Genomic DNA, 25,167 nt, shown 5'->3' with positions numbered 1-25,167 from the left:
GCCATGCAAAAACGGGAAGAAGGTACACACCGACACACAAACACACGGGCACACACACACTTGAGCTTCAGTCCATCCCCAGCGCCACCGCACACAGTTAACGAAAACATTTTTGCATCTTCTTTCTCTCGCACGCTTTTAATTCCTCCTCCTTCTTCTCCTCCGCTTGGCCTGTGCCTGTTTCCTTGGCCGAAAATCACACACACCGGGCTTTTGATGGTGATTTTCGATGCGGTTTGTGCACACATTCACATGCACACACACATATGCTGGATCATCATCATCTTCGTACCCAACGCAACAGAGAGAGAGAGAGCAGACAGGCGAACTTCTTCTATCTTCGCTCCCCTTTCCTCTTTGCTTTGCCGCGTTGTTCTTTAACGAGAGACACCCAAGAAGTTCGCGTTTTCTTGCCCCCCTGGTTTTTTTAAAATATATTTCGATTCCATCCCCGCAGTCCAGCCGTGTGCGTACGCCACCTACTCCTTCTCCACCATGCCCTTGTGCCGCACGGTATGTGTGTTGCGCCTCGGTGTAAACGTGTATGCGTGCCCTCTCCTCCCCGCATGCCTCCTGTGTCTCATATGCCCATCGGTTTGCCAACGACCAACGAACACACAAAACACAACCCCCGTTGACACCAGAAGGGACCACGGAGGGATGGACGCACACACACCCAAGAGTGAGACACAGAAAGAGAGAGAGAGCAGGCGCGTCGCCACCGTTCCACACCGAACCAGAGGACCAGAAGAGGCACCGGAACGGTGGTGGCAGGGAAAATAAAGAAGCAAAATATGTATCGAACACACAACGCGTGTACACAACCAACCCGTAATGGCGGCGGCTGCGGCGGTCGGTCGGTCCGTTCCCGGTGGCTGCTGCAACTCGCACACACGACGCTTACAAATCGCACACGCACGAAACACAATAAAACGCTGCATAAATTTACAGTCCCATTGCTGTATGCTGTCCTGTGTGGTTGTGTGCAAGTGTGTGTGTTGGTCGAGGATAATTAAGGGAAAGAGAAAGAAACATTCAATACGGCACACCGTGCTGTACCCTACACAATGTGGACAACACCTTTCCTTCCCATCACAGTTTACATTGACAAAAAGGTACGCACAAACACACACTGCAATCGTGACACACGCGCGCACGCACGCACAAGACGTGATTAGCACCAAAACGGGTTCTGCCGCTAGAGGTGACACGGGGGTCCACTGACTGATGAGCAATCAAATTCGCGATTACACACTGCGGCGGCGGCGGCGACAAACAAGCGCTGCTTCTTGTTACACTTCTTCGCATCTAATCGCCCCGTCGCCCGCACCCCGACCGCTACAAACACCGAACAACCCTGAACAGTACACCAGTGAGTGTGTGCGTTTACACACACACACACATACGACGCTTCTTCTCACACTCACGCGTCTTTCATCACGCTGCTTTATTCACGGAATATAAACAAATTTGAGCACGCACGGCGACGGCGGCTTTCACTAACCCTTTGCAATGAGAAACACACGCACGCACACATCCATTCACAATGGAACGCCGGCGGGATACAGTGAAGACACACAAAAAATGCTCACACTCTCACCGATAGAACTTGACATCCGCGACACGGGGCTCTGAGCTACGAAACGTTGTGCGTCCTCACGCGTTCAGCACTCATCGCTCACTGACACAGTCGCGCGAGAGAAACACACGCCGCAGCCCATGGACGGTCGTGTGCGCACACACCGCTACGGGAAGAAATAAGGTAAAACCGTCGCACACACAAAATCGTCTTTTTTTTCGGCCGCCGCCACCACCGCGCCATCGTTGCTCTCCTTCTCTAACTCTCTCTGTCTAACGCGCCCAAACGGGCAGTTGTGTGTGTTTTTTGCTGCTCTGTTTTTGTGTGCCGACTCTTTTCCCCCGCACGAGAACGGCAGAGAGAGAGAGCGGCAAAGAGTTTGTCTCTCGCTCACGTATTTTAAGGGTGATTTTTACTCTCGCTGTCTCTGTGTTCCGGGGGGGGACTTTTCTCCGAGAAGCAGACGCGCGCGCGAGTGTGCTTGAACGAAAACGGCAAAATTGGTGCTCTTGCTGCTGCTCTGGCCGCCCGCCATTGAAGCGCACACACACAAGAAGCAAGAGGTATCTGCTTTTCTCACAACACAAACCCGAAACCGAAATCTGCACGCTCTCCTCCGTTAGCTAAATGTGCATTTTCAAACAAAAACAATTGGACTACCGTTTGGAGTGTGTGAGTGTGTGTGTAATCGTTGCAAATTTCCCAAAACTATTATTCTTATTAGATATTCAAAAACTGATTCCATTGAAACAGCAGCGGACAAACACAAACTCCGACCAAACACCGGAAAGGAAGTGCTGCATCGGCTTACAGCGCTGCTGATGCATGCATGCACAAATATTCGATAGCTTTCTTCCTGCTTCCTGCCGACAGGGGGGGGGGGCAAGGGACGAGTGGAGTGTGCATGCATTCGCTTAAAATTGCAATTAAACTCGACCCGTCTCCTATAAGCCGCGCCACACCATCGCCACATTCGCCCTTAAAGCGACACCAAGAGCATTCTTTTCTTTCATCAATATCCGCCCCCTCTCTCTCTCTCTGTCTCTTTTCCCTTTTTTTCTTCCCTCTCGTAGCAGCTACCAATCGAACCTAATACACGAGAATGAATTATCGCCCATGGTTAGTGGCGTGTGTGGTGCGGTAAGATGAGAACGACACACACACACACGCTGTTCCGTGTCACAAATCGATCTCACTATGGAGGTCGAGGCGCAGCGCGTACATTCACCAAATATTCGGCGACAGTCCTTTTCCCTCCTTACACACGCTCGCTCCTTCTCTTCTCTCGTTCCCACTCACTCTTTTTCACCCTCATTCCACATTCAAAAACTCAACTTGACGCGGGTGCAGATGTTCTGTGGTTTATTTTTTGTTGCTGTTCTTCTCTGCCGCTCCTCTACAGAAAAGGAGGGCGATTTGGGGGATAGATGAGGTAGGGTGGGGGGTGAAAAAAGTACCAAACATCACACTCACCCCCATCCCACAGCATACAACGGAGGAGCGAGCTTGGCTTGGCTCTCGTTCGAGCTTGTGTATTATAAATTCTGCTCGACGTCGTCGCGCGGCGCTCATCTCACCGACACTTCCTGCGTTGGGAGGGAGCAACAAGAAGAGGGAGATGAAGAAGAAAAACGCAACGAGAGAAGCAAAAAAAAAACACGACCATTCTTACCTTTGCGCTTACCCTTAGGACAGTCTATTTTATGCGTCTCCCCAGCCCCCCATATCCTCATCTACCACTTTTGGAAACATTCACGAACGAGGTACGCGCGTGTGGAGACAACATACAATTCCCTCACAACACACACACATGCACACACACACACACACACAACCGTTGGTTCGCCTGTTCCATCGCATCCACCCAAGGGTGCTGCGCGCGCGAGAACGATGCGGTTTTTCATCCACCCTCTCCCTACCCTGCTTCACATTCCGCCCTGCGAGCGAACACAACATGCGGCAGGGCCTGGCTGTAGAGCAGCCGCGGCTTCTTGTTCTTGTTGCTCGATAACCACCGAAGCGCCTCAGCAGCAGCAGCAGCAGCCTCACCAACCGCGTCTCGCGCTGCTCTACCAACCACACCCCCGAGCTTCCTCCCCCTTCTCTCCCACCCCCCATCCGTTTATTTTTTAATTTCGTTGTGTCCATTCTCGATTTATAGCGCGCTTGGCACAACACAGTGACGCCCCGCGCCTCTCTCCAGCGCCGCGTTCACAATTTCAAGTTCCATTTGTTCGTGCACACCGTCGCCACCATCGTCCGGTAATAAATGAGGCACCACCACCACCGACCCCGGGAGAAGAAAGAAAAACGGAAGGAACACCACACGAGGCGAACGAAGGCGCAAAAGTAGCAAAGCGGCACCGAAGCAAAAAAAGAAGAACGAGAGGAAGGTACAAAACAGGCCGGAGAACTTGCCACAAACCAGGCGGCAGCGGCAGAGATAGAAGCACCAGCACCAGGGAACATAAAAAGTTCGTCAATCGTGCGCCTCCCCCCCTATTCCGGATCGAATGCCGCCCCGCGTTTGCTGGTTTCCCCCTTTTTGCTTGGTGGAGTGGATTGGCGTCGACGATGACGCCCGGGAGGATGAACAGGATCACATTTTGCTGAGGCTCCTTTTTGGGAGACTCCCTTCCGGAGAGAGAATATTTCCGGTGGAAAGTGAGATCGAAAAGGTGAGAATTGAAGCATTATGGTGATTGTTTTAGCAAACATTCCTTCTTGTAATGATGGCAACATATTTCTAACAAGAAAGACATTTGAATTGCCGGATAGAGAGATTCTGATAGAGAATCGAGCTAGAATTGATGGTTGTGAAACTCCATAAACCTAATTTAATAGAGTTCACACATAATGCTGACCACATTCCAATCGTAGTGCCATAAAAAAGGGAAAACTGCCCCAACCCCCCCCCCCCCTATCGGCCACTCGCGCCCGCGTCAGTGTGTCATTAGGATTATTCTTTCGGTCACCCTCGCACCAACCGATTCCTTCACCCTATCGTGCTATTTGTGAGTGGGATTCGTAACGGGTTTAAGGACCGTTCTGTTTTTCCTGCCCGTTGCTTCTTACTTTTATTTGCCAACCTCTGCCCTCCATCCATCCAAGAGCTACGTTGCCCCCGTAGAATCCATTTCCCAATAATTTTATGAGCCTTAGAAAAGCCCGGCTTTTCGCCTTAGCTCCAAGTTTGTTGCTGCTGCTACATTCCCCTCCCCCCCCCCCTCCCTTTCACTCTCTGTCACTTTTTTTATGCAAACCAATCGACAATCGTCCCGAAAGAGGGAAAAATGTACAGAAATCCTTTTCCATCCGACCCAGCAGCAAAAAAATGGAAGAAAAGCGAGGAAAACCCATCCTAACTTACCCCTAAATCTCTCTCTCTCTCTCTCTGCTTGCTCACTCTTTCACAAACAGCAGCGAAATACCCGTTTGACAGCGGCAAATCAGCCAAGAAAATCGAAACGAAATTGTCCTTAAGTCAGCGACGGACGGACTGGTGGCAAGGATAACTTCAGTGCCCACCCGAGGAACACCCGTGAGGGCCAGAGGGCGAGAAGTCGCGCGGTAAAATGAAGCAAAGAAACACATAACTGCCTGCTGCCTCCCTCATCCCCTTTCGGTGCCCTTTCCCCGTTCGGTAGCCGCGGTGGTGCTGTGTTCGAACGGGTCGGTCCTGCCAATTGCTCAAAAACGACACAACACACACACACACACACAGCCGCCGCGCGCGCCCTTACCAGAATGGCGTCCTTTCTTGTAGGCTCTCCTATCTCTCTCTCTCTCGCTCTCTTCATTCTCTTTTACACCATCACCGTGGTGGGGCACCGTGAACCGTAAGCAAAGGGTGAGAAGCGGGAAAAAGGTGACGTTTGCTTTCCCTTTCCACATCCTTCCGGGGTCGTGTGCTTGGGGAAGAGAGCCTTTAAGGCTGTTAGGGTGGGTGTGTGTGTGTGTGTGTGTGTGTGTGTGTGTGTGTGTGTGTTGTATGTACTACTGGGTATGAATTTTCCCGGTCCCCGGGTCCGGTTCATACGGTCAGGATTTATGATCGCACACACCGACCATCATCCCCACCCACTACCACCACCACCAGCAAACGGGGTAGAGAGACAACGAACAACTTTAGCGAAAGCAATCCCACGGCACAAATCCTTGGCCTCGTGGTGTTGTTCGCTCACTCGCACACAACCAACCGACAGAAAAAAAAACCCCGCACCGTCCTTTCCATATCTTTTGCCCCCAATCGCCAGGGTTCACCCCAGCGCCAGACACGCTGTGCCTTCCTTCCGCACTGACCGGGTTCGAGAGGGAGAGAGCGAGAGGGCGTCGATGGGGGTGGCAATCAATAACCGTAGGCAAAAAGTTAGCCATTTCCTCCACAACGCCACCGCCTTACCTTGTTGGGAAATGGCAGCAAAGCGTATTTATGCTTCGCGCGACTGTTGAGACTCTGTTGGTCGCTTAGTAGTAGTAGTAGTAGCAGTAGTAGCATGCGGCATAAAAGTGGAAACGGGTTCGCAATCAAGCAAAAGGAGTCCCGTACGTATGGCCACTCTTTGTGTTCCCTAGCTGTGATGAGATAGGGAGCGGTGGGAGGTGGTAAAAGCGAAGCAGCAGACGTATTTATCCCTCAACACGTGTGCGAGCTGTTCGGGTAAGAACACTTTCTTTTAGCGATAAACGATCCTTTTCTTAAACTGGGCATAACACGTTGAAAATGGGATTGGCGGCAGCTCATAGCACGATGGAATGGCTTGTTTCGAAAAGAGGCTCACATCGAAAGGGTTTCTTTATTCTTCAGATAAAACGATAACAGCAATCATGATAAAGCGGCATCCCAATATATGTACAATTATTAATCCAAAACTAATCTATTATTAACCCATTTGTTTTTGAGCCATCTTCAACGATTATTTCGAGTCACCACACGCCACACATTCAAACTTTGCCGCTTGATGACACAGTTTGATTGTGTACAAAGCACCATCGCAAACTATCATTATGACGGCTGGACACTGGAGTCGCGACGAATCGTATCAAGTTTCATCATACGGTTGCTGGTTTGTCACGCCGGTTGCTGGCCGGCGATAACTTAAACACTGTCCAAACAAAAATGCATTTGTAACTAGCAAACGGCAGTCAGGTGAAAGATTGAAATCGCTGGTAGGCCATAAGGCCTTCCAAAAACCGAGACTAGAGGGAGCACACACACACGCGCGCTAAGAAAAATATCTGCATTGTGTCACCAATTTTGCACGTAAAGAGTAAGAAGTGTTTGTTATAAAGTGGAACACACATACACACACACGCATAATACAAAACCCTCCCCAATTATAGTTTCAACCCCACTCAAACTCAACGCCAAAAAGTGTTCATCTACTGTGCACCGCAGCACCGCACCAACAACTATCCACATCCGTTGCTGCCACACTACCCCATTGCCCATTATTACGATGTCGATGTCGTAAACGATAAACATACTTTCACGCGATAGCATTCCGATCACGTTTCGAGAGCAGCAAAACAAAACACTCAAACCCAAACGAAGCGGACCAAGGTTGGGGGGAGGGACTAGCTGCCACGAACGGCAAACGCAGACGACGAAACGTTTTGGGTCGCTGAAAATGAAGGAAGAGCAACACACAAAGCAAAAGATGCTAATAAACTGAAGGCTACAGGGGGGGACAGTGACTGTGGGGAAGGAAATATGACTCCCCTTCTCCTTCCCACAACAAGGTAGGGACGGGTCCGTTCGCACAAGTGTGTCATATGTCACGGGGCTAATTATATCGGTATGAAATAGAACCGTTTTTGCAACCAAAAGTTTGGAGCGGCTCCGGTCAAGCTAATGAGTGTGTGTGCCGGTGGTAGTTTGTGCCATCAATCCATTATCCTCCGGCAAAAGATTCGTTTTCGAAAATGAGGTAAGACTGTTACCTTTTTAAATGCATTAAATCACAATTTAGTGTTTATACATATCCCAGCAATACATAAAGCCAGCATTAGTTAGTCTTCTTTTAACGACAAAGTGGATTCAAAGTCAACGCACAAACACACCGGAGGCCAAAACGATTAGATACGAATGGATGATTTTGATAGCACATTTATCTTTACAGCCTTTTCGGAAACGTTGGTTGGCTGTGCTGTCCATGGTCCGTGATGCTACCAACAACCCTTTTTAAAACGCGATTTAAATACGAAATGGGACGCTGCTAAACGACCAACCAAAACGTTCTCCCAAGTGTATTGATTACATTACGCTTTCTTCACGCTTTTCTGTACAATGTTTCATAATACACTTTCCACCTTCAATTACACAGCTCACGGAGACTCGGATTCGTTACCGGTCGGGTTTTGGAAAATGTACAATTCATTGTTTTATTGCATCTTTTTGCTCACGAAAACAAGGCACAACAGTAGGACTAAAGTTACTGTGGCTCTTTTTTTGTTGTTTGAACAGGAGAAGGAGGAGATTACGTTATTCCAACTGACCGAACAGAAGACCAGCGCTACCAACCGATAAATACCCCCGCGCTTTCCGAATGGGGCGAAACATACACGCGCAAGTAGAAAGATCGCGATCGCCACCACCAACAGCACCAGCACAGAGCACACTACTTCATCTCCACCAACTCCTCTCCCTTTCACCTTTTGAGATTGAACATGAATAAAGAAGCAGAAGCAGAGGAAACGCCACGAACGGGTTAATGCTTCACCGCTGAACCCGCTGCTACCGGGGACGGCGCAGCAGACGAACGACGACACATACTTATGACGATTCCGGCCAGGCGGAACCGAATCCAGTAAACTCCAACGCATCACCCGCGCGGAATATGGGGTGGAGGGTAACGGCACTGCTAGAAAAGACACGATAATTACGGAATGTGGCCACGGTGTGTATTAAGCCGCCTTCAGTTCGCGTGGAATGGTGGGTGCAGACACATACACAAACACACACGTGGGTCCGTCCGTCCAAATGGCATGCACAGGCCGCGTGTCGGTCAGCGACATGGTACGAGATTTGGGAGGCGCACAAGATGCTTTACTTTTTCGTTCGTGGAGCAAGAGAAGACTGTGGACGAGGCACGGATTTTAAGTGTCGCTCAAGCCACGTGATGATGAAGCGTATTTTTTGCGGTGTTTAGAGGTTGGGTGAGAAAGTAATTGCAAAAAGCCATTAAAAACCCGGGGAAGCAAAAGTAAGAGAAAGATGTAAATGTAAGTGCCAGGCACTATGATTAGCCAATATTATGCAAAACAGGCGAAAACATCACACAGCGAGCGGCATAGAAGGGGGGCCAATAAAATACTGCAGTAAATCGAATGTTCATTGAATAGGGCCGCCACACAGACACCACATCAGAGCTAACAGTTGGAAGGAAACATCACCTTCCACCGTGTCTTTATAGCTATTTAGAGGATGTTGCAAGGAAATGCATCTCACACCACGATTGAAGCAAATGCAATTACATTTTTAATTTCCATCTTCACACCAATTGAATACGCCAGCTGTGCAGCTTGCAAAGGCATGACAATAACAAAAGATTTACCTTACCCGTACCCTCGTTTCCCCCTACAATGGATTGAGGAAGAAACAATCGTCATGAAATCACTCACTGATCGAAAGGAAAAAGGTACCTTATCACGTATTTATCGCTTTTACTATCGTGTCGCAAGCTTTCACTTTCCCTGTGTGGGCTCTTCGCATCAATTACATAGACGAGGGAACACACACACACTTACTAATAGAATTGATTTGAGGGAGGGTGCAATAGGCAGCTCAATCAAGGGATTAACAGCAATCACTTTTATGTGTGATAGAGCTGATTAGTTTGATTGTAATGTTTCACCATGAAGATTAGACTTACATGGGTGGTTTTCGTAGATTTGTGGGTTGAAAGAGTCTTACCTGAAAAGAGGGAGAAGAAATTACAACATTAATGCAAATACTGACAAGAAAATCTCAAACAGTTTTCACAAATTATAGGTACAAATAATACAAAAAGGTAGATTACAATTAAAAACAATGTCGAAAGGCCACACTTTACATCTTCCAAAGCTTCCTGTGGCGAGTGTCACATATCTTGTACACAAATTTGCTCTTCATACCATCCTGTCCTGTTTAGATGAAGTAGAAGAGCAAAAAAACTAGTGAAGCATCAAGAAATGGCATTGCTGGATCCTTCAGCACATCCTGTTATGTCATGCCCACAGAAGGGACGCAAGACCCACTCGAATGCCTAATATTAGCTCGCTCCGGTTTTGCAAAGGTCACCTCGGGTTTTCAGTAAACGGGTCCGGTTTAATCTTCCGGTCCCCCCTCGGAAAACACCAGTCCTTCCTCCTTACAATTGGACCTTTCACAGACCCACACACAGACACACACTCATAACCATTGCCGGAAGTTGAAGCTCAGGAAACAAGAGATCGCAACCAACCAACCAACCAAGTCAGCCAACAAAAAAAGGGATCCCCGGCTGTCGCAAATGGATATCTCCGGGTGGAATGAGAAGCAAAATACACCCCCCCTCCCCCTCCTGTTTTCGTCCAGCTTAAGCTGTAGCAAAATGGCCTTTTCGGTGGAGTCTCATCATTTCCTACTGGCGCGCGCGTAACCCATCACACCCTACAGTGTACATTGGAGCGGAGAGAACTGCAGCAGAGTTAGATCCGTTCTGTGTGTGTGTGTGTGTGTGTGTTTTTTTGCTTGCTTACTTCTGCCTCCAACACGAGTCCGGTTCAGCCCAGCAGCTCGGGGACCGGAAAAGCTAAGGCCCTCGATTTATCCTAAGAAGCAAAACCAAAACCGGCCACAAAAAAAAATGTCAAGCGAAGGCACAGCAGAGTTAAGGGAGCAGCACTGGGAGGGAGAGGCTATAGGGCTGTAAAGCAAGTGTTAGTGTTTTGCTTACTTTCGCCATTCTAGTTGGTTGGAGAGTATGCTACGCTTTCTAAGAGCGTCCCAGAAACGAAAGCAAAAAAGTAGAATACGACCTCCCTCTAACCGTCGCGTCTAGCCTCTTCTTCTTCTACGTTTGCCCGAGAAATGAACAATTTGCCGTCCGGGCCGGGGATACAAGCAGAGCGGTGTGGTAAAACTTGCGCAAATCCTTCCCATTTTAGCCGTCTTTCGTTCGCCGTTGCAGGATGGTTTGGATCCTTTTTTTTTGTGTGTACTGTTTTGCTTGTTTGTGTGCTTCCCTCTGTATGCGGTGTGCTGTAAAAACGGCAAGCCGAACGAAAATCGTTACTGCATCGTTTGTCTCCTGCTTCATTCGCCCTCCCCACATCGCTCTCTTCGCACAGTGCTTATCTTTTTCTACAACAAAATGCTCGGGCACAAACTACAAACGAGCCAGCGTATTTACTGAACCTTCCTCCGGCTTGCAGGCGGCAGCTTTTCCGGAGGTTCATTCGCTTCCCCCGGGGAAGGGGTGTCGCTTGATAAATACACCAACACACACACACGCGAATAAACCACCAACAAACCCCGCTGGAGGTGAACGGGAAAAGGGGATTTGGTAGAAATGAAAAGTGGAAAATTAGATAGACCTGAGGCCTGGTCTGCTGGTGATGGTGGTGGTGCTGGTGTACATAAATTGTGCCTGCCACAAAGGGAGAGAATGTGTGTGTGTGTGTGGGTGGGTGTTCTAGTGCCGCTTTACACGGATGCTTTTCCCACGCTTCAATGCAGGAATGGTCACAATCTGAACGCAAAACCTGTACGTACATAGATGCGTCTCAAAGGAAGAAGACTCGACTTGGGTCAGGACGATTAAAGAAAATTCGATTAGTTTTTCCGGTGCTTTCTCACACACTGGTAGTGTTGTTTTTCTTTGTCAGCTACAATTAATACCAATAGCAGGAATTGCTGTACTGTATATTGTCATTTTATTGTTCAATTTGATAGTTTAAAGAGGTTTTCTTGCATTTGTCACATTGTAATGATCCTAACAATTGCAGCTGTATGATTGACAAACATCGTACGCCATCGACATTTCAGACATTTTCCTTCTCATGTCCAAAATCCTCATCAAAAACCGTCTCAGCCATAACATCAATGCACGCCACGTAGCGCTTCGATCCAACTTTACATTTGCCTTTGAATTTTCTCTCCATTATACTTACAAAAAAAGGAAACTGAACCTTCGATTCGTAACCGTAATCACCAGCCCACACACCCAACTCTCGCAGTAATGTACCAGTGTGTTTGTGTGCGCCGGTCCTTGCCTTCACACAGGGACAGAGACAGCGGGGGAGGAGAAGAGGAAAAAAACCACTCGCTGTAATATTTTTTCGCATCTAATTTTCCAAAGCAAGCTGTTGAAATGATCTCCCTTCTCGCTCGTGTCTTCCTCCGGGCGGCTCACGGCGGCCCGGTTGACTGACTCTCTCTGCCCGTGTGCTGTGTACTTCATTTTTCTTTTCTCGTTCCTCGTCCCTCGCAGCATTTTGTGCAATTAATTTAAATTAAGCAAAAGCAAACCAATGTCAACGGGAAGACGACTTGAGTGCGAAGGGCAAATGAAGATTGTCCGCGGGAAATGAAGGAAGCTCTGCCCAAACACTCCGTGGGGCCCACACTCATCCATCCATCCATCCATCCGTCCGTTCGTGTGCCATATCTCCTTGGAAAAGGGACTTGCAAGACTCACACTCACTTGAAACAAAATGTCCTCTCCCCCCCCCCCCTAACTCCCGAACAAAACGCAAAAGGTGTTCCGTTTTTTCCTCCTCCTTCCAAATGCGCGCAGATGAATTCGTTTCGTCTCCTCATTTTTCCACTTCAGCCAAAACCCAAACGACTCTGATTGTAAGGACTCACGCTTATTGTGTCCCTGCGTTTGTGAGTGTGTGCGTGTTTTTTTTTTCGTCATCAATTTTTCACTCCCACCTCTCTTGGTACCACCCACAAAACGGTTTTTCCTTTTTGTTTCTTGTTCAGTTATCAAGCGCAGGAGAGAGAAAAACACCCTCCCAACAGATCCTTGCCACTGTTGGAACCGTATTCTCATCACATTCCGAGCGAATCCTCCCTCCTCTCCCCATTGACAGCCGTCCTCCCCCGTTTCCACAGCATCCACTTTGTAGCAGCATCAGAGCGAGCCCCGAATTGGCTCCGCTTTTTGTCCATTTCCACTCGATTTTTTTTTTCTCCACTCGAGCCTTCTCCTCAGTTTGCCGGCGCGTGACCGGAGGGTAGGGAGCCAGGTAGAAAAGAAAAAGATAACGAACGCTTCCGGTTCGATGGTTGGTGACGGATTTTTACTCTCCACGTCCTTCAGCCTCCGTCGCCCCGGTTGCACCCTTCGCCCTTCGTTTGGTATTATTGGAAAACGAGGGACAAGGCGAGCGGATGTATTCTTTTTTGCCATCACCCGTCTAATGCTCGCAAGTATCGAGCATGGAAGGAAACTGCTGAAGCAAAAAACTAGGAATCGAATTTTAGGACTTTTAAATACAAGCAGCTCTACCGCCGAGCCGAGGGAAGGGAAGCAAAATGAGCAAAAGAAAGATTGAAGTAGAGCTTCTTATCGATGAGATCTACCGAAGCATTGCACGATGATCCGAAGAGTGAGTGTTTCTGAGCTTCAGAAAAGTGGAATTTTAACCCACAATGCTATCTTTAATGAGCAAATGATATCAAAAACTACACCAAAACTACCACTTACGAGCTGTGCACTTGATTTAACCTCTTCTGACACCAAGTCATCCCGTGGTTTCCAACTTTTACAGGAACTAACAAGTCCCCTTTGCCCGATCCAGGGGGACCGTCGGCAGCCAAGTCGGCACAGTACGGTGAATAATTTATTGAGCATAAAATCAATGAAACATCAAGCATAAACGGGGGCACGGTGTGTTATCGCCGTTGAATTACACGCCCGGTTTGCATAGAATCGATAATGGATGACATTATCGATGATAGATGGAGGAGCGAGCCTGCTCCTTCATGCTGAGGTTCGACTCAAAACGAGATAGAGAAATGATACAACGAACATCATGCGACGCATCTGCGCTGGAGTCATTCAGAACATTGTTTTTATTGGAATAAGTAATCATGCAATGAAAAAGACAAGCGACGCTTCTGGCTCTTATAGCGATAGAGTTCAATTCTAATAACTCCAACTGAAACCACTCGCTCGTCGAAAAGTGCCAAAGCGATTCGAGCACGTTCTGCCTTTTTCACACATGACCAGACACACACACAGACACACATATGGTGTACCGTTTCCTCCGCAAAATGGCGTAAAAGGTATAGGTTGCCATCCGTCCACTAGCGAGAGTTTGCGAAAACCTGTAGCAATCAAATTATAATAACCCTAGCGCGCCTCGGAACCGAACTCCAACCCACCAACCCCGAGTGACCGCTCAACCCGCCCGCCGCTATACCAGCGGGACACGGAGTCTAACCTAGCAACACGAACCAACGAGCCCCGGGAAAGCCGGCCCGCAAAATACTCGCCGGATCACGTAAGAGGACGACACTCGCCGTTCACCCCATTGCCCTCCACCATGGCAGAGCCCTGAGAGCCTTTTCTTTTTCCGGATGAACCCTCTGCCTTCCCTCCCCCTTTTTCCCCACATCATCCATTGTGCCTTCCGTGCAAATGAGCAAATGAAAAAGGTAACGGACCCGCCGCGCGCGCACCCGCGTTTGGAAAAGGATTGAACTCGGCAAACTGTGGACGAAGCGACGCCGCTTTGCGCTACCTGCGACGACGAGAGCGGGGGTTTTGCTGCTGTTCGGTTAAATTTTCCATTCCACCATTGTGTCTGTGTGCTCGGTTTGTCAAGACTGTGCCCCCGGTTGCGGGTGCGGGTGCTGTGGAAAACAGTGCGCCGCGTGGAAAATGGAATTGGAAAAATAGAACCCTCGGGTAGCGCGCGGCACGGGAGTGGTCCACTGCGCAGGCACTGGCAAAGACTGGGAAAGTTATTTTCACTTCCGAAAGTGCAGGCTCTGAGTACAGCGGATCGGATTGATAAGTGCATTGAATACAGTTTGAATTGGACGGTTAAACGCTGACCGCAAGAACAAAGATCTTTCCCAAAAGTTTTTGGTTGGTTCAAAGGTTTTTTGAGCGTTGAACAGACTCCACAAACTTATCAACCCACTTCTAACGGATATGAACGATTATTGCAACGCAGACACAAGGCAAGACGACTCTAGGAGACTTTTTTCACCCTCCCCTCGGCGCCGTTCCCTCTAAAATTGTTTCCCCTTTTCGCACTCATCATCTCTCGCTCCTCTTGCCTGCTTCTCGCACAAACAAAGACACTTGTGATATGAAATTCTCAAGCACTTCCCCGGCAGCAGCAGCAGTCGGTGTCACCCATGTCACGCGCTCCCAAACCACCCAACGCGTTCGTTCGTTCCACGGATGATTTTAGCCACGAGGCATTTCCGTTCTTCTTCTCCCCCTCCTCCACCCGAAAGCCGCGCACATCGCGACCAATTCTGGCCGCCCGCAATGATCCACCACCAGCGATAAGGTGAAGCGGAAAAAGAAGACGACAAACTGAACCGTCGCCGTGTGATGGGGGACTCTTGGGGGGACCGGAGTGAAAGAAAGAAACGGTACACAACAGCGCAAATGAGGAAAACCTTCGCGAAGGGGTGGCTCAATATTGCTGGGGAGCTCCCGAAACAAAGGGGGAGAGCTTGTGTGTCGCGTACCGGACGTACCGGGGAGAGAGGTTACTGCATACAAACACACGGACACACACACTCTTATCCGCATCTTATTTCACGCACATACAAACACACTCACACATCTAAACACTGAAGGTTTAAGGCCGGGCTACATTGATCGTACTCCGTAGTGTAATTTCGATTTTCACTAGCGCATCTGGCGGCGGCTGGTGGAAGCTTTTTTTGGTCGTCGGGGGAAGGGTCGTGCCGGATCTCAAAATTAAGTAGTTTTTTCACCGTTTTTTGATGCGAAAATGGCTCAAATACTTGCACAACATATTTATCTATCAATTGCATAGCTTTTTCAGTCCAGTTTAAGTAAAACACATGGAAAATAACATATTTTCTGAAGCGGCTACAAATTGTTTGGCAAAATGCTTCAGTCAGCCGCCGCCAGATGCGCTAGTGAAAATCGAAATTACACTGCGGAGTACGATCAATGTAGCCCGGCCTTTACTTTTTTTCGCACAACCGAACCCCGAACAGTCTCGTGAAATGAATTGCTCCTCCGAAAGGGCGACAAGATTGATGAAGGTTTGCGCGTTTAGCGTGCTGGAGGAGCAGGGCGACACAGAACAAGCTGAGGGCGTCTCTGTGTGTGTGTGTGCTTTGGGGTTGAAAAAGAGGGAACAAGGGATGAAAAGTGTCGAGCGGAGAGCAACATTCGCCTGTAAGACGACGAACGGACGAAGCCAACAGAACCAATCGACTGTTTGTTCCCCGAAAAATTGTTCCCAGAATCCGATTCCATCGGCAAATCAATGCGCACAAGGGCTGCGTTATCATTACGGGGGACCATTCAGCAGCTCAAGCCTGCCTGCCTCCTTGGTGGCAATTATTTTCGCATTGGTTGATTAAATTATCCGAAAACCTTCAACCCGCCCCGGGGGTTGGGGGGGCTTCTGCAATCTCAATCCCATTACCAGCCATTTAATTTCATATTCAAGCAACTCCATTTCCCGATCGGCACCGAAACAATAAAACAATACGCTTTTCCCTCTGCCATTTCCACCCAGTGAGTGGTCTCACTCGTTTCACCGCCGCACCACCTTCTTCCCAAGAGAGAAAGGATACAAATTAACTGATCCTTTAAATTGATAAGCAGCACGGGGGGGGAGAGAGAGACAAAAAAGAAACCCCCACGCATACAGGTGCGTGGCGGCGGCTACAAACAGTGCAACATTATTCATTATCACGCTCTTTGGCACCACCCCGTGAATGCAATTGGATCGGCACAGGCACAATCACACACACGCACGGACACGGATGCAGCAACAACCGCACGGTTTTTGGCCTTTCGGCTCCGGCACCGACTGTCGCTCTATTATTTAATTGCTTCAATTTATTGGTCTTTATGGCAATTTGTACACGCCCCAAGCCCAAGCGACAGGCGCGAGATGGACGCGAGTTGCTTGCTGGTAGTTGTGTCCCTCCAGCCCACAACCAACCAACCCTCCACAGAAGCCACCCGGCAGCAGCAGGGAATGAAAATTTAATGTGAATCCTGCTAATTAGCCGTATGGAAATTCAATTAACCTCCTCGGAGACTCCCGCGCACACAATCCCACCCACAGCCCAACCACCCACACGTTATTATGACCTAATTTGGGGTTGGGATGTGGGAGTGCGCGTGTATGTATGTGTGGGTGCTACTGGAGATGTAAAGGACATGGGAAGCGAGCAGTGAGAGGGCGTACGGTCGGGACAATATGGATTTGTGTGTTGGCGAAAGTGTTGCGTGTGCGTTTAAGCTTCTGACACTACTCACAAATACACACACACGCACACATCCACACTTACTGAAACTATTCACAGAGAAAAGGGGGCGCTACTACGCACCAAAAACATCCTCATTTTAGTATGAGTGTATTAATCAAGTGAGAGTGAAAGTGAAATGCTAGAGGCTTCTCTTATGTTTCACACTTTCACACAGGATAAACCAACGCGGAAATGGTTTCGAAAGGATGCGTTGGACAAACGTTTGAAGAACCTTGTAGAGTTGTTCAATAAAAAGGGTAAACATTCAATCAATGACGATAACATTCAACAAATAAAACACACTGTTGCAAAGTGTTTTAATCCTTTCTTCCCAAGCATTCAACACAACTTCATCGCCTCCGGAACACGCCACTGTCTGCTTGGGGGGGTTGGAAATTAGCAATGGAAATTCATTCCCTCCAGCTACGACAGTCTGTGGCGCGCGAAGAGCCAAAAAGCTACCATAGCCCCCGTTTTTTGGCAACCCAGAAAGGGGGAAGGGAATTGTGTGTTCGGTTACTATTAACAACCGCAAATCGGTGACGTCATGCAATAACAACAGAAAGCAACAGTGGTGGTACCGGTCGGGCCACAAATAACAGCTGTTGTTTGTTTGTTTTATGCTCTCTCAATACACACTCACACAAGCAGACCTTATATTGCATATTTATACGACACTCGGCATGACTTGTGTGGCGTGAAACCACAATGTTTCATATACATTTCAATGATCCTGCCACAGAAAAAAAAAACACCGGAAAACACCACACCGCCCAATTGCTACATAACGGATTAGGATGGGATTATTAGGTGTGAGTTTCATTCTAGCATAAGATTGTGTTTAGACACAAATCCTCACACTATGCAGATTTAAGCCCATTATCTGGATTATCGAACATTTTCCACCGCCGGCTGCCCTGGCTGCCCCGTGGCTCCCGTGGCCGAGCGGCGACAGTAGACTGCGGAGGTGGATGGCAGGTGGTACTGGGGTGTGCGCGCGCGACGGCATGAATCAAAATGGCCGCCGTTTTTCGGTGTATCCCGAGACTCGCGCACCACACTGTCACAAAGGACCATTTTTTGTGCACGTGAGGTTAGAATGTCGACGACCAGAAGAAGGTGGAGGACTGGGGGTGTGCGTTTCCGATGATACGTTTCCACTTGGTGCGATTTTTTCGGGGAGCCTTCGGCTTGCTATGGGACAGAGGGGGAAAAGGACGGATGGACGAAACGTACGCGCGCGCGAGAGAAGGAGATGAAAAGCAATGGAAAAATAAATCGAGAGGGCGCAACCGGGGGAAAAAACAACACCAAAAGAAATGCATCCCGGAAAAGCGCTCACTTTCTCGCGAGGTGAAAATTAAGGAAAACGGGACACACTCTGTGCACACAGTGAAGAGAAAGGTGACACCGTGTGCGTGAGCGAGAACGCTTCTCGGAATTGCTTCTTCAACGCCGGTTGGGATGAAAATTTTTACGAGAGAAAAGCTCCTGGATGAAAAGGAGCGAAGCGCGCTCTCTTTCTTTCGCTCTCGCTTTTCCGTGAGCGCGAGTGCGCACAAAGCTTTCCCTTTAAAGCGTGTGCATGTGGAAGAAAAAGGAATATCAATGTGTGACGCGGGGGCTAAAACCAAACCGGGAGGAAAATTAATTGACACATACACACAAACCCCGAGAGCGGATGGAGCAAACAGAACAGGGGAGCGAAGAGAGGGGGGGGGGGGCAATTTTCTTGCCGCCGGCAAATGGAATGTTGCTTTTACTGTTTAAATGTTGGGATTTGGTGCTACGACGACCCTGCGGAATTGGTTTTGGATTCCATAAATTGGACTCGATCGAGCTAATTGAAAATAATATAACGCTTTCCCAATATTGCCTGTACCATTGAAATTCATTATCACCTTCTTTATCTTCCGATTGAAAATATTAAGAACATAAGTAAGCTAGTGCAACTCACCTTTAAATATAAAATGCCTGACCAACTCCCGATCAAAGGAATATTAGAAAACCTAGAGAGTCGTGGAGATTCCTGGAAAGGATATAAAAGAACATCTCTTAATGTTATTGTTAATTATATGTTGTACTAGTGCTTCTAATTTCAATTTCAAATAAACATCGCCCTACTCCGCCCAGGTAACAGCTCCTCAGTAAGGTCGCACGGCACCTTCTCGCGGATCTAATCGTCTCGTATCGATTCGGATGAGTATGGTCGCGCCCCATACAACCAAACCATCAATTTACATACGGTCGCAGGCCTCGTGAGCCTCGTACACGAGAAAACGGCTGAAGCTCACTGTGTACCAATCAACAACACACACACAAACGAACAAAGACGAAGGACGAAGGGAAGCGTGAAAGGATCTGGGCTGGCTTTGGTCGGACACGGAGTAAGGCAGACGAGACTTTCGGGAAAAACCGACCCGTCGATAGTTCGATTGCGCAACAAGGGAAGCTTCCGTGCTGCCTTCACCTGTGCCGCCAACTTTCATCCACCTGGAGCGGGAAAGTTCTCCCGTGGCTCAGGCAAAGCGACCAGGGAAAATGCTTCGTACAGGCGCACACTCATCTCTTTCCAACACCAACACCAACTGCTAAATTGTCGACTCGGAATGGAACACGGAACAGTCCACCTGACCCCCGTCCCTTGCGATGGGGAAAAAGTTTTGCTTTCCGGTCCTACAATAGAGACACCCACAATACCTCACAGAGGCGGGTAGATGGTACGTGCTGGTGTCTCAACCTTATAGCACCATCGCGTACACTGTTTTCGCTTGCAGGTGTGCAAGTCTGCAGCAAGGCACATCCCGGGAGAAGGCCGACCAGCACCACCAGCAATGGGGTTGGTCAATAAATTTCCATTCGATTGGCAATGGGTGGAACAGTTGCCCGGTGCGACACGTTGGCGTTCGGAAGGACAATTTTACACCACATAAAACGAACGCTTTCCCGCAGCCCGGAGCTAAACATTGCAAGGCTTTGTGCACTGTGCTGCGAGTGACCAGAAAGTGTGAGTTTATGGATTGTACATACGACCTGAGCTGTATGTGGACTGATTGATTTGGTTCAAAGCAAGAATACTCCAAGAAGATATTCCATTCAACTGAGATTTATGTCACTGATTCATCTGGTATCGGTATTGTACTTTAAGCTCACAGAGCTTTATACAACAAAAGTGCATTATTTTATATTTCATGATTTATCTCACAAACATACTCCACACACACACACACACAGCAACTGACATAACTGACAATCACCTCTACCTCATCCAACGAGCCACCATTTGGCGAAAAATTAGTGAATCAAAACACGCACCCATCATCTCCGCGCAACGTGTGACAGTATGATATATGACGCAGTTCTGCAACCAGGCGTCAACCAGGCTGCTGCTGCTGCGTGCCTTTACCATGTAAAACTGCAGCCTTGCTCGGTTGCGCACAGAACGGAACGGCAAGATAACGTACGCAAGGCCTTGCGCTGCGCTTCGTGGGTTTCGCTGTGCCGGTATGTGCCTGGTCGTTGCGATGCAATTGCACAACCCAGCTTCTGCCGAAACACTCCAAAATTCCCAAAAACCCAAAATTGCCACGTTCGACGGTGGATGATGGAGGCACACACACACACACGAGCACACGCACACAAAAAAGCAAAAGGTAAAACAATCAACCGAAACTACATACCTAGGACCGTGCCTCAGAATATACTCGCTACTTCAGGCCACCCCGTTGGAATCTGTCGTATGCATTCACGATCGATAGCGACACCAAAGCAACGAACACAGGGGAAAAAAAACTGACAACTATTCTGCTCGCTCGCGATACCCAGGACAGATATGCCCCCCCCCCCCTTCATGCTTTTCGGGATGCTGCTGATCGGGATGCACAAAGTGCGGAATGTGTCCCAATTTCGGTGCATTGCTTTTATTTCACTTTCACAAGCGCACCGGACGGACGACCCTAATGGTGGACGGCGACATTGACAACTGGCATGTGCGGTGTGTATGCATTTTTTAACATCGGCGCTGGTAGATAAAATTGTATTGCGTTTTAGTTTAAAACTGATGCATCTTTTACGAGCTATGTCTCACTCATAGCGCTTTTTGGAGTCTTTGATATGTCTGGAAACATATCTATGTAAGTCAAAAAACCTTTGCTGAGCAGAATTACATCCCTCGGGCATATCACACGTAAACAGTGAACATCTTCTGGGATTTGGAGCTTCAGGAACCAAGATCATCAATGAGATCCTCTCCAAAAAGAGATTTCGTGTTATAATGATCAGATAAAAAGCTCAGAGAATTCTTCTAGACATCTTGAGCAGCAATAGCCAATATCTTCAATAGAATAGGCCCATACACACACACACACAGGGAATATTCCCAGGACTTTTGGGGACATCAAACATTCTATTGTAAGATAAAAATAGCTACCGATGTCTCATCAAACCGTTTAATCTGCATCGTTGTACCAACAACAATGGGCCCAAACAAAACAACTCCCAAAATGGTTTGTTAGAATCGAACACGAGATAGAAAGTAGGCAAAAAAATAATCATCTTTGCTCACGAACATGAACCCCAAGCCCCAGACGCAGCGCATCTCGCCTTCTTCGCAGACTAACGACCCCCGGGGACAGTAATAAAAGCGATGTCATTCTCCACCGGCACAACACAGGCGCGCGTATGTTCCACACACAACAGTACGGAGTTCGACACAAAAAGAGGAGATGCCACCCAAAGCATACTTTTTTTTTTCGTTTGTTTGTGGGACGATAGATAGCACTAACACACACATATACACACGAACACTGCTGCTCCGCATGGGTATATGGCGTTGGAAACACATCCCCCCCAAATTGGGCAGCCATTTCCCACGTTTCGGAAAGCTCGAGAGATCCTAACCGAAAGGGAGTCCGATGGTTGGTTTCGGTGCCAGTTGGTTGGAAAATTCCAACATGGCTTCTCGCGTGCCTCGATCCTAGAGCAAAGGGGCGCACCAGGGAAGCACCAGCGCAAGGGTCGATCCGGACGTGACGGACATAAATTAAATTTATTACTTAGCAATTTTCGGGAGCCGTTTACCATGCCCCGAAAAGCCCCCGCCGAAACGGAAAATTGTGGGGGAGAGAGCACTGCCGAAAACCGAAAACAAACTCGCGCGTGATAGCTGCGCCTTCGTGTCCTTTCTGTGGACAACAGGCCGGGCTGTTGGTAAGTGTAATCAGTGGGTGGGTGGGTGGGTGTGTGTGTATGTTCCCGGGCTGGGCTAAGCACCAGGAGAAAGGAGCAAAAACAATACAACACACACCACAGAGCACAAAAACCTCCACAAAGGACACATTCAACATGCTTCCCCTCCGGGTTTCGGTGGAGCTGCCGCTTGTTTGACTTCGCTCGTGCACAGACACACGAAGAAGCTGCTCCGAGAAGAAGATGAAGAAGCAACAGGATTCTGTTGGTGTTCGCAGGACATTGCAGCAGAAGTGAGAGGAATTTCACTGCTCGAACCAAACCAAACCCGAGTTGTTTGTCTGCATGAGTCTGTGTGTGTGTGTGTTTGTTGCTGCAGCAGTGAAAACTCATTGCCCACCACCACCACCACTGTTTGCATGCATTTTCAGAATAATGCAACGGATAGGCAAAAATTGGGTAAGAGAAAGACAGAGCTAAGGGCAAAAGGAGCAGGCAAGCTTTTGATGCCATAAAAGTTCCACCCAAAGCACACACACACACACACATACACAGAAACACACAGCCTGTCGATTATTTTGAAAACCCCAGCTGTTGCAGCTAAAACCAACCCCCATTAGAAATTATGAATACTTCTTGCACCAGCTGCAGCAAACGCTACTGACCGCACAAGAAGGGGGAGAAAACAACAAGCTCTGTAATACAGGTCATTCTATTCGAGCGTTGGTTGTGTGTGGCTTTGAGTAGCATTTTCTTCGCCTCCCCCCCTTCACTTTTCCGCAGTCAGACGTTTAGAGGAAGGAGCCTTTCTCTTCTGGTGGTACAATTATGAAAAGATGAACTTTCTTCGAAATCACCGAGACCCTTGAACCCATCTCTTTGCCGAAACTCTTATTCACCATCCCTCTGGTTCTGCTGGCGCGTTTCTTGTAGTTCGTGTTGGTTGGCAAAATTATGCAAAGGAAGCGTTATTTTACCTTTTCACAGACTTAATAAAAAGCACCTAGCGAGGAGGCAAAATGAAGCCGACGACGATGAAAAGGGCTCCGGAGTCTCACGTTTTGATCTTAAAATCGCAAGCAAACGGACCAAGAACGATTCGAGTGATTGGAATTAGATGCAATCATGAGCTTCTACAAAATGGGCAAAAGAGAAAGAGTGGAGGGGATAAGAAAAGGAGAAATGCGAACGAAGAAAAAGCTATTTTTATTTATTTTCCTCTTCTTTTCTAGCTTCTAGCGATTCCTTTTCTTTCCTACCGTTTGCATTGGAATGTAAGACGACGCAGCGGCGACAGTTGTGCCCCAAAATTGAACATCGTTCTCAGCTTTGCGAGGAATCGAAATGTTGAACACAGTTTTGGTTCATAAAAAAGCAATTCCACCACTCACAGGCAAGGATTAAAATTCCTTCTTAATAACCTAAACCCCATTTCTTTCGCGTCCCCATGGCAACACCGCTGCACAATTTTCCACAACCAACACGATAAAGGAAGAAAGGAAAGTGTTTGCCTGTTCCCATTCCACGTCTTTCACGCGGGAAAGACGACAACCGGGCGCTCCTGCGACACAGATCGATTGGGCTTCGTCAAAACTCCCGTGGCGGTAGCGTTTTCCAAAAAAGTTTTCCCTTCTCCACCGTGCACGTGACGAGGGTGGCAAGTTTAATTTATGGCCGACACATACACACACTCGTATTTTCCACTGCGTGCTCGTACAATTTCTCCTTCCAACAACATCCAAATCCAAAAGCAAATAGTAGTGTCAAGGAATAAACCCTTACGTACACACACACACACCCACACGTACATGAAAACTGCCCATTATGGGTACGCAAAGGACAAACAGGCGAATGAGCAAGAGGACAAACACAGCGCACCGAACGGCACACAAAGAGGGAAGATAATTATTTGCCACAAATATTAGATAAACAGGGTGCACGGGGAAAGGGTGGTATAGGGGGGGAATGTGCCAATCAAAGCATGCCTTTAAAATTAGAAAGACCCAGGGAAGAAGAAGGAACCGTACCCAGGGAAGACATCAGACAACAGGGAGCCGTCAGAAAGGGGGAGAAGCCGCTCCACTCACTCGCGCGGTCGCTCTGCTCCGGTAACGGGGTTTAATCATGTTTTCCCGGCAATTGGAGGGATGGCCGGAAGCAAGGAAGCACAGTGGGAGGCGGAGGGAGCGCGAAAACGTGACATAAACCTCACAGGCACACGGCGTTCGAGAATCGTTCCCCACCGAACCTTTGCACCTAATTCCATGAGAATCTCTACCCCCAGGCGGGGGATGGGACGATCGTCGTACAGGGGTCGTCGTGGAAAATGCACACGCAAACTAGATTGATTGACATTTGCCACCGAGTTTCTCAACACGCTTTCCTCTAACCTCGTTTTAGAAGAACCGCAGAGAACAGTTTTTCAAGCGACAGTTTTAACCCCTTCCAGCTTTCCGGGCAGTTTTTGGGGGTGGAACACACACTTCCAGACGGTTCCTGAGTAGTGTACGAGTAGCATTCCGATTAGATGTTTGTATTACTTCAATAAAAACAAAAAGAAGAACGCACTTGGTAGGTTACTTCGTAAAAATACTTTTTTCGCCAAAAGGAATCGTCTGTTTCACTCCAACAGAAAAACAACTTTGACCAACGCCGCCGTCTTCGAGTGTAGGAACGATGCAGCTGTTTCATTCTATTCATCACCACTAACAGCCGCCACAGTATCAACGGGGGGTTGCATTTTATGCAAATTTCTACCAGCCCCTCTTTCTGGACCCGTCCTGCAATAGAAGCCAGTGCGATCCCAGCGCGGTCGTTCGTTCGTGCTCATCATCACCATCTTTAGACGCAACCGACGGGCGTCGTCATCGTCGCACCGACCTGAGACGGACGACAAAATGTGGGTGACGCGAGGTGTGGGACGACGAACCTGACGAACCAAGTG

General features: G+C 48.4%; 1 protein-coding gene across 14 annotated transcripts in view; it reads right to left on the bottom strand.

Moving 5' to 3' along the window:
* The window catches only part of LOC120904492, a 68,714-nt gene that overhangs the window by 38,267 nt on the left and 5,280 nt on the right, over positions 1-25,167 (bottom strand). For 6 of the 14 annotated variants that reach the window (XM_040314503.1, XM_040314513.1, XM_040314514.1 and 3 more), the window contains exon 1: positions 1,505-1,683. The exons of 5 other annotated variants lie outside the window; for them this stretch is intronic. The gene's annotated coding sequence lies outside the window, so the exon portion shown is untranslated. Of the gene's footprint in view, positions 1-1,504; positions 1,685-25,167 lie in introns of those variants that run through there. 3 more of the 14 variants (XM_040314518.1, XM_040314507.1, XM_040314510.1) reach the window with 3 other exon arrangements.

The sequence above is a fragment of the Anopheles arabiensis genome, chromosome 3, assembly GCF_016920715.1.
Source record: "Anopheles arabiensis isolate DONGOLA chromosome 3, AaraD3, whole genome shotgun sequence".
Classification (NCBI taxonomy): domain Eukaryota; kingdom Metazoa; phylum Arthropoda; class Insecta; order Diptera; family Culicidae; genus Anopheles; species Anopheles arabiensis.
Note: the sequence above shows the minus strand (reverse complement) of the source record. Positions and strands in the feature narration are given on the sequence as shown.